Here is a 10,325-nt window from a genome sequence, read left to right on the forward strand (position 1 = left end):
GTGAGGCCTCTTTCCAGCCTCAGCGTTGCCTGTGCCGTGGATGCGCGGTTAGAGGTGCCCGTGCAGCCATGGTGGCTCTGGAGGCGAGAGCACCCTCAGGGTGGGAGGTGGCAGGCGATGCCACCGGAGCTGGACGTGCCCGCCGGGGGCACCAGGGCAGGTGCTGCCACGCCGGCCCGCGTTGGCGTGCCCCTTGAAGGGGTGCAGCGGGGAAGGCTCCAGACATGAACTCACTACGAGGTGGGTTTTTTTTGCCAAAAATAAACCTGAAAGGATTAAAGGAGCAATTCTGCACTCTTCTGGTAAAACACACCACCCCACATGTTGTTGATGGCTGCATATATGTTGGTTCGGTCACCAAAACCTTAGAAAACATGAAAGCATTTCATGTATCTAGTGTCCTTTTTGGTTACAGGCCTATTTCTGTATTCACAGAACTGTTTTGGAAGAAAGAATTTCGTGATTTAAAAGAAAATATGTATGTATCAAGATACAGATTATTTTTTTTCTTATCATAACACCAAAAGGAAACTAGTGCAACTTTTGGCAAATTAGAAACAGGCTCGAGTATTAGACTTTACATTGATGGTACTCGGGTATTAATCCATTAAAGTAATCAAAAGAGCTTAAATAAGAATCTGAAGGCTGCAATATATATGTCAATGAACAAGCTGTAAAACTTCCTGAAAAGGTGATTTCAAAGCCATATTGCCCAAGCTTGGCAAATTGCATATTTAATTATTTTGTCAGTCCCTCTTTCTACTCTAATCTTTTGGTGAAATACCTTTAGACATATGAAATCAGTTAAGATAATTAGGGTATGATGGAATTAGGTGTTACTTGATTTTTAAGAAAGATACCATCCTCTGCCTTGGTATAAAATGTGTGCAGACCCCAAAAGCTAGACTGTATTGTAATGTTTTCTTTTCTATAAAGATCAAAGGTCTCCAGCCCCTTTCAAGATGTTTGCAGAATTTGTTTCCTAATTATCCCACATTTACTTATTTGTGTGCTGGGACATCAGAGTTAACTCTTTGATTGTAAAGATGAGATGGGACCTTCATCCAGATGACTGCAGGCCAGCAAAAGCCTTGCATCTCTAAATTGTTTTTTAGATTACCTGGCTTCTCTAATTCTAATGTTCTGGCGCAGCAGATGAGGTGTTGTGTTTGCTTTATTTTAATACCCCAGTCCTCTACAGCAAAGATTTGTTTTTCCTCAGTAAGAGTTTACACCTCTGTTAATATCCTTTACAAGTTTACATACTCTTCGTAAGCAATAGTAAACTATTTAGTCTTTGATTTGTCTGGGAGTTGGAACTGTTTTCACCAAACCTTTATGATCTTTCCATGATGTGGTGCCTGAGTTTCTTCAGGAGAAATTTCTATAAAAGTTTTGAAATTAGAATTTTTTGGCTCACTTCATTGACTTTATTTTCCCCCCATCTAGAGAGATATAAAAGACTGACAGGACACACCAGAAATGTGAAAACAGGCTGTAAGGTTTGCAGTTTCAGTTGTGAAGTTACAAAAATAAAGTTGATTAGAATAGCATGAAATCTATAAAATAAAAAGTAAAACGTTTATAGGGGAAGTCTAATATGAAACATTTTTAAACAATGTGTTTTATTTACTTTTTATACATTTCCTTTCTCATATTCTTTTGAACTTTTTTGAATCTTCTCATATGTTTCCTAATTACATTTGCCTCTATGACTCCTGTCTCTATTTTTTCCTTAGTACTGAGGGGGCTGATTGTTTTTCTTGGGTTGTGGGTTTTTTTTTCTTTGAAAAATCAAGATGCTACGTCAAGCTTTTCTGAGGGAATATTTGAAACGGCAACCACCAGGATTCAGAAATCTCAGTTCTACGGGCAGCCGTGGGAGATGCAGGGTTGAGATAACAAGCGAAGGAAGCGTGCCCGTCTGCTTAGAGCTCTGATGGGCAAAGTCTGGGACCTGGCAGCACCTATAAATCCTCTCTCTTTGAAGATGATCATTCCTACTATTTGACCCCTTTAAAAAGCAGCTCGGTCAGAGCTGCAGGAAATGTGGGTTGCTGCTGCTGGCCCCGTACCGCGCAGCTGCCACCGCCGACCCCGGCGCCTCTGCCCTTCGCTCCATGCAGAGCCGGGCTGGGGGGTCTCCATAGGAGCCGGCGGCGCTGGCACTCCTGGCCTGTGTCTCGCAGGGCTCCTGGGGAGCTGCCCGCGGGTGCCGGCTGCCCGCTCCTCCTGCTGGGGCTCCACGCACAAGAGGGTTTCCCTGCAGGATGGGCTCTGGTGGCCCATGCCGTGGGCGTGCACGGTGCCCGCTGGGGATGCTCGCCCTGTGCCGTGGGGAACACAGCACCCTGTGCGATGCAGCCTGCGGGTGCCTCCAGGAGCTGCTTGGGTGGAAGGATGTACCTGTATGGCTGGTACAGGGGGGAAAAACGGCTCAAATGCTCCCTACTGATAAGTATAAGCTTTTTTCCTTTTATCATTAAGTCCTACTGGCCTGTTTGTGGTTCAGTGTACCACGCTGTGCCTCAGCCCAGGACACAGCTCAAGCTGAGCAGGGCTCGCTTGAAGCCTGCGAGGAAGAGGAGGGCTGTGAGCTCTGCTGCTCACCACGCCACCCTCCAGCTCCTGTCTGAGGGGGACGGGGTCCCTGTCCATGTCACTGTCTCTCATTGTGCCTGGAGCAAGCACCCACTGAGAGTGACCACAGTCACAAGCTGCCTTTTGTTGGCTCTCCCCGCTTGGCCTGCCAGAGCCTGCAAGATGGGGCAGCACTGGCCTGGGCAGGATGGGAGCGGTGCCCTGCATGGGAACAGCCCTTGTGCCCGGCAGCACCTCATGCTCCTTCCTATGGCCCCGTCCCTGGCATCACCCACTGCAGGGGACCCCCAAAGCCTCTTGGCATCCCCGCAGTGTCCCCCGTCTGCTCTCTCACAACAGCCCCTGCATGCCGGGACCTCCTCCTGCCTCCGCAGCCCGGTGCAATATTTTCTAATGAGCCCTCATAGAAGCCGTGCGTATAATTCATCAGCCTTCTTGGGCATGTGGTGTTTCGCAGGGGTCAGAGCCGAGGGCCTGGCTCTAGCAGAGCCCTCTGTGTGTGCACAGCCCCTTCAGGCTTAATGGGGCTGCGTACGAGTGACTTATGTGTTTAAATGCTTTCCTGATTTTTGCAGTGCTATTTATTTCTTTGCCATCTTAGCTCAGGTGTGAGGTTACTTATTGTTTCTTTTTTCTCTGCCTTTTAAATTCAGGGATATTTTCTTCAGAATTCACCATTTCAGTCTTTGCTCTTAAATTTTTTTGTTCAGTTCTTTTTTTTGCTACTATTTATTTATTCACATAGGACTCTAAATTTGTCTCTTTCATTTGGTTTGATAGGAATAGCTTTCTTATAACTCAGGAATTAGTAAATTTACCTCCCCCCCCCCCGAAGTCAGGATTCATTTTAGTATATTCGTTTGTTGTTATTCTTGACTTCAATAGCATCACAGCTGAGTTTTTACATTATGTACCCACTTCAGGAAGGTGTTAGTGAAAAGTAAATATTTTCTTTTTTTAAACACACACCTAAAAGACTTCTCAGATTCTTACAGACTCTTGCTGAGCTTAAATGCTTCAGTCATGAATAAATATTTCAGGTGATGCTTTGGACTGTGAAGTGTATGTCCTCTTGGCTGGGCTAGCCAAAACATTTAAGTTCTTAATCTTGCATATGGCAGTTTTAAAAAGTGCCCAAATTTGAAACGAAAAAGCATCTTAGGTGTTTTAGTCGTAGTCCTGTTAAAGGTCAAAAGGCTCTTCTATGCACTCGGGTAAAAAATTTTAACTAAATTTGGATTTTCAAGCATCACAGAGGTTTTTGAAAAAGTTTGCCCTGTTTCGCCTTGGGGTGTGTCGCGGGACTGTGCCACTGCCCTCAGCAAGCCGCTCCTGGTACCCTGGAGCGAACGAAGGCAGCTTCAGTCCAAGGCATTTGATCCAATCTCATCTCAAAGATTTCTAATCTGAGCTACTCGAGGTCTCCAGAACCATTTATTTGGCTTCTAGCTGCAATTTTGCCTTGATATCCCTTCACTGGGAAAGAAAATTTATTTTGAAAGAAAAAAAAAAAAACAGGGGGAGAGGAAAGAAATATGCAGAGGTTTTACTGAAGAACTTGTGTAAGTTCTGGACTTTGTAACTAAACTTAGAGTTTGTATCTTTGAGGAATTTCTGTAGTATTGCCTCAAATAGCGACACAGAACATTAACTCCCTGGCTTTCTGCGAACGTTGTCCTTTGGACGTACCTACTGCGTTCCCCTAGGATAGGAGGGGGAGCAATTCTTCGCCCACAGGTATTGCAAATGCTCTGACAGAACACGGAGAATGGGCAAAGCAATTGCTTGAACGAGAGCGAGCCTCAACATATGTACGTGATGCTGCTGCTAGATGGGGGTTCTCTTGAAACGCAGAGTTTTCATTCCCGTTAATTACTGTGATGAGCAAAATAGCCCTCTTCAATAAGCATCCATGGAAAACCATAGATACATCTTTGTTCAAACGGCTTTTAAAAAATAATCTCTCAAGATTAAACACTTAAGGCTATCTTCATTGAAATATCTAAGGTATGTTATTACTGGTAAGAATGTTTAACTTCCTTTATACTTAATTCTAAACAGATTAATAAAATATATTAATTCCACAGAGTCTGACACAGATAACTTCCTACGGAAGAAAAGAAAATCTGCCATGCATTATTTTCCCTATCCTTTAGAGTGTGTTTGATTGTAATTTATGCTGCAGTTTTAGCTGAAGCAGCAATAAATATATTTGAATAATATTAAATTCACCTAGCATTTATTTGTTAAGCTGGTTAAACGCAACTGTAAAAATCCAAGCATTTACCTTGCTGTGATTAGAGGCAGCAGGCGCCCTAGAAGGCTCGGCTCGGCGATGTCTATGTGCAGCCGAGAAGCAGCCCGTGGAGGATTAGGGTGTGTTAAGTCTCTCTTCAGACAGGTGCACAAACACTTCCCCCTTTTAGGTGCTACCTGCTCTTTACTGGACGTTTATTACAAGTCAATGCAATTTCACAAAGCACCTGCATGCAATAAAAACCTATTACATGTGTGAGGCCTTAAGGAAATTAACGGTTCCTCCCTAGGGATGCATATTTTGTTAAGATGTTTATTACAGATGAAGTGGTCCTGGGGTAAAACATTAACAAGTTGTAGAGTGATAAAAGGAATTTTATCATTTCTCAGTGACATGAATAGGAAGAAACCTTTAACTAAATCTATAAAATTCCTGTTTCCTAATGAATTTGCTTTAACTATTTATTAACTGGATGAACTTGTTCAGCCCACGATTTGTTTTTCTTCCTCACCTCTTCCCTTCCCCCCCAGCTCCCTCCAAAACCCAGCAGAAGCAGCCCAGGGTGTTGTCTGTTAGCTGATGTGAGCTCTGGTACCCAGAAAAGAAACTTTCTCAGTATCAGTTTTTAAGAAATCATTAATTTTCCCTTGTGAGTTTAAGGCAGAGCCATACAACTCAGCTCACTCTTGTAATACTGATTTTAGAATTAAATACAACCTTAAAGTTCTGTATTATTATAATAATGCCAACTCATACCACTTTAAATTACATGTTATATTTTAGGGTTCAGTCCAGCAATTTATTTTTGGTTACTATTACAAATGCAAATTTTTTTTAGCACCATATTAACCAAGTTTGTGCACCATTATTAGAGATGAAAGCATAGAATACTGGCTTTGGACTAAGAATGCTCAATCTAATTGAATTATATGAATGCAGTTAAATGTCTACTTCAGAAAGGCTATATTCACTTTCAAGATTAGTTACTCCAAGAGTTAATGGGCTATTTAAACAACATAGTCCAAGAGCCAAACACAGGTGGGCTGTGTTAATAACTTTATTTAAACCGTTTTTTCCCCTTTTGAGAGGCACAAGCCATCCATTAATGCATTCATTAGAGTTTATGGCATAGTTCTGCTTTTCTCCTAATGACACTATCCAGACTCAAACTTGCTCAGCTAATTTAGCCCAGCTGCCCTTTGCCTCTCAGCAACAGGTCTCTTGTTCTTCGGTCATGCATGCTGAAGTGTCATGATGATTACGTTTTGGTCATTGCTGCTCTTTGCCATATTGTTTTGTGTATTCTCCGCATCAGAATTTACTTTTCCTTTAGATTTTTTTGCTGAAAAGTTTGTGTGAAGCAGCTGTTGGAAAGGGCATGGCAGCACAGAGGCATCACCACGCTTGCTGCAGCCCTTGCATTCCAATGTGATTGAACATAGCGGTTTATTACTTTACTCTGACCAAACAAGCTCACAGGTTTTAATATCCAGCGCTGCTGAAGGTATTTGCGGCAGCTCCTCGCAACTGTGGCACTAGCTTTGCCTTGACTTTTCAGTTTTAAATCCGATCCAAAAATGCCTCTTACTGATGTCATTACAGTTGTAAAACATATAACTGAGGACAGAAGTGCCTGTTTCTTCCAGTAGCTACAATGGAGGTAACCTGTATGTGTTTAGTAATGAATTCCCCAGGTACTAATGAACATCACAATGAATAAGAATGACCAATGCGTCACTCGGATATTAACAGCCAGGCTGGATTAGACTCTGCACTGTCAGCTGCTGACATTTGCAGGGTTTATTTTGGAATATTTTATCAGTTTGGGTTTGCATGTCTGATGTTCCTGGGAGTTCTGTGTTAGCTGTTGGCTTCCAGCCTGAAATACCACCTCTGCCTCACACAGACAGCGAGAGTTGTCTTGGCTATTACGAGATGCCGGACTAGCCCCAGCCCCGCTCAGGGAGGATCCCAGTGCCACTGAACTTGAACGACCCCAAGGACGAGCGTTTGTAGATGCTTACTAACGGATGTATTTGCAGGGAGTAACGGCTTAGAACATTCCTGTACCTAGAGATAAGTAACATAACTGTAGTGGGAGTACAGTGTACTGCAGATGTAACACGTGCTTCTACTTTCTCCTGTATCAACTGTATGAAAACTTCTGCTGATTCCCACTACAGAGTCTCTACACTTGCAAACCATGGTGGTAAGGCATTTCCTTTTATTATTCTCTAAAGCAGCATGTGTGCTTCTGACACTGTATGAATAATAATAATAATTATATATGTTGCCTATTAGATTGCTTTATGCAGTACCTGGTCCTGAGTGCTGCTGCTGGGTGGGTTCTGCCTGGTCACCGCTGAGCTTTGCTGGTTCAGCTTGGCACCTGCAGCTGGGGCTGGGATGGGCTGGAGGTGACCTGGCTAGGTAGACGTCTTGTTAGCCCACTGCCTGAGAGGTGTTACGCTTGCTTAAGGTTTGTCTTACCTTGGGTATTGTTGCCCTGTGTCACAGGCAGCACAGGGCTCCTTCCCAAAGCAGAAGTGCTCTTTGGCCATGCAATAGTCTCCCACGAGGAAGAGGGACAGCTTCACATACCTTGGTGACACTGCAGCGGACTTGGGGCTGGGCTGCCCTGGGTTGGGCAGGGCTTTGCAAGACAGCAGCCACCCAAAAGGAGAAAGTGCGCACCGGACTGGTGCCCCAAACTGGCCCAGTGCACAGACAGCAGTGGGACACGTGCGAGGCGTGGTCTAGGACCAATGCATGAGGGAAGGATGCTAACACTTGTGATTTGGTGGATGAAGAGAGGAGGAGGCTTTGTTTGTATCTTTGTTCATGATAACTAAAGCTAAAGGCCAATGTGGAAGAGCAAAGACCAGAGAAATGTGTGCCAGGTCCCCTCTAGTGCTGTTCAGGGCTTGCCAACCTCTGTCCATCTGTTGTTGCACCAAATAGCTCTTCCGAGACAGGCGAGTGAGCGCCTGAATGCCGAGCATCTCCTGCCATGACTAAGTTTAAACGGCTGGTGGAAGGAGGCCTGCACAGAGCAGGGGAGGAAATGTGGCATCAAAGAACATCCTGAACCCCAAGAGCTGCGTGCTGGTGCTCCCGTCTGTGTCCACCCGTTTCCAGGAAGCCTCATGCCCAGGGACCGAGGTCTTGGCAGATGTGCTAAACGCAAAATAAGTGGCAGGGTATTTTATTTTTCTTATTCCTTTATCCATCCCAGGAGAGACAAATATTTTCACTTGTGGTGAGAGGTGATCTGGGGCCAAGACCCTGCAGTGAATCAGAGTGCTAAGGCAGATGTCATCCAGCACAACACACTTCCCAAGAAGAGCTGCTCGGGGGCAGGCTCCACAGCCCAGCAGTCTGTGAGCTGGACGCTTCAGCCAGTCCTCCCGGGTGGCGAAGCAGGGCAGACCTCGCTCACTCGCTGGGGCGTTTCTGCTCTGTGCTGCTGGCAGTGTGAGCTCCTGCACAGGGCACCCAGCCCTACTGACCCCCGTGGGCCAGGACCCCTGCGCTGCTCGGTGCATCGATGGACCTCCAGCCAGTTATCCAGCACTGACCGCAGCTGGGCCGTTGTGGAACCTGTGAGAGCCTAAAGCCCTCCTATAAATGGTGTGCCGATTCCTAACATGGTATAGGGTGATGCTCCGTGTGATAACGCACATCTTGCAGCTCATTAGAAGGCTGCTTCTGAGGCCGCAAAAGCAATGAAGGGACAAGGGGACCAGCAAGATTTGAACACGCATCCGTCTCCTGCATGCTGCTTGTATGTCACAACCTGTAAAGCTGCAAGGGAAGGAAACTACCTTAAGCACAAATGAACTGAACATTTTCCATGCATCTTTATTTTGGGTGGTCTTTGATTTGTCACAATTTTTACTTTTTATTCTGGACAATTATTTTGTGCTGCTCATACCTCGTTCACAGTCCCTTTTCATCCTCTGTCCTGGGGCTCCGTCCGCCCGGAGGACGGACCGCGCCAGCAGCAGGTGCGTAAAGGGAAAGATTTGGGTAAAGAAACGGCAACTTCGCTTCGCCTCCGTGGAGGAACTCCCGGCAGGGCAGCGGTCTTCCCGCCGTGCTCCCGCCGCCACCCGCCGCTGGCGGCCGGCCGATGCGGCGGCGCAGGAGCGGGGCCGTGGGTGCGGGCCCGGGCCCCACGGCCCCGCCGCGCCCCGGGCCCACGCGTGCCGCGGCCCCGCCTGGGAACGGCCGCTAGGTGTCAGGGGCGGGACGGCGGCGGCGCCGCGGCGGGAGGAGGGGGAGCCGCTGGCCGCGGGGAGCTGCGGGCGGCCCCGCGCCTCTGCCCGGCCCCGCCGTGAGCCCCGCGGAGCGGAGCCCCCTCGGGCGGAGCCGCCTGGCTCTGCCAGCCGTTTGGGATGGGATGTCCTCTCCTTGAGCCAAGCCCACGGAAGAGCGTGTGCCCCGCTGGGGGCAGGCGGGGCCGCTGGCAGCTCCTGCCCGGCGCCTTGCGCAGCGCCGCTGGGGCAGCCCCGGCGGCAGCGCTGCCGTTGCGGGCAGGAGCCGGCGCTGTAGCTGTCGCGATAGCCTATAATGAACGCAGTGCGCCCCGGCCGCGATGAGAGCAGATCCCCTGGTGATCTGGCATCTGCGAGTTCTACAATGTGCTCTCCATAATTTCTGGTAGGCAGAAGTTTGAAGATGTTTTCCCCTTTCAGTACTTTGGTGTGAACTGCTTTATTACTCCAAGGAGCTTGTCTGGCCCGGGGAACAGAGAGTTGTGTTGCTGATGCTGCGATGATGCAAACCATCTGAAAGCAATTGCAGCACAAGTCAGGTTTTGTCACCCTGCCCAGTTAATGAGTTTATCCATGTGCTGGGATCCCTATTTCTAGCAATGAGAGAGAGACTGTATAATTTTGCTCTCTTTCAAAACTGCTGCGAGTTGGGCCAGGACAGATGATGCCGTCAGCTGGGGGATACAGGTGAGAGCTATGAAGTTACCAAGCCATAGTGGTCAGGCTCTTAACGACAGCCCAAGCAGTTGCTTCTAAAGCTGCCTTTACTGTAGCAGTGCAAGTACTCTTCACAATCAGAAATTATTTTATAATTAGCACCAGGGACAGACGTTCAGCTTGAATCATTGCTTCCTTGTGCAGCTCTCCCTGCAGCTGGAGAGGGTGAACAAATGTGCTGTGTGACCCACGAGCTGGGGTGGCCTTTCCAAGCTGTCTGTCTTCCATTGCACTGGGCTGTGAGCATCCCTCCTCGCCAGCCACATCTGTCCTGCAAAGTTTAATTGTAGTCCATTGTGACACTTGCAGAATGAACTCTAGCAAGTCAGAGATAGAAATAAAAAATAAATATTGTGGCAGTGTTGCTTGCTTTCTTCAGCTGCGAGGCAGCGTGGTCTACAACAGAGCAGAGGCAGGTGGCACTGGAGGGTCTGTCCCTCACTAAATTCTGTTTGTAAATGTTTGTTATCCCC

At 47.2% G+C, this 10,325-nt stretch overlaps 1 long non-coding RNA gene across 1 annotated transcript; it reads left to right on the forward strand.

Moving 5' to 3' along the window:
• The first annotated feature begins 4,150 nt into the window (after positions 1-4,150).
• On the forward strand, positions 4,151-8,887 carry LOC148056268 (uncharacterized). Its single transcript, XR_015703700.1, has 3 exons — positions 4,151-4,608; positions 6,901-7,067; positions 7,376-8,887. It is a non-coding gene; the product is annotated as an uncharacterized LOC148056268 (long non-coding RNA).
• The last annotated feature ends 1,438 nt before the right edge of the window (positions 8,888-10,325 follow it).

This window comes from Nipponia nippon, unplaced genomic scaffold, assembly GCF_047370975.1.
Source record: "Nipponia nippon isolate SJK-2023a ecotype South Korea unplaced genomic scaffold, ASM4737097v1 scaffold_16, whole genome shotgun sequence".
In the NCBI taxonomy this organism is placed as follows: Eukaryota; Metazoa; Chordata; class Aves; order Pelecaniformes; family Threskiornithidae; genus Nipponia; species Nipponia nippon.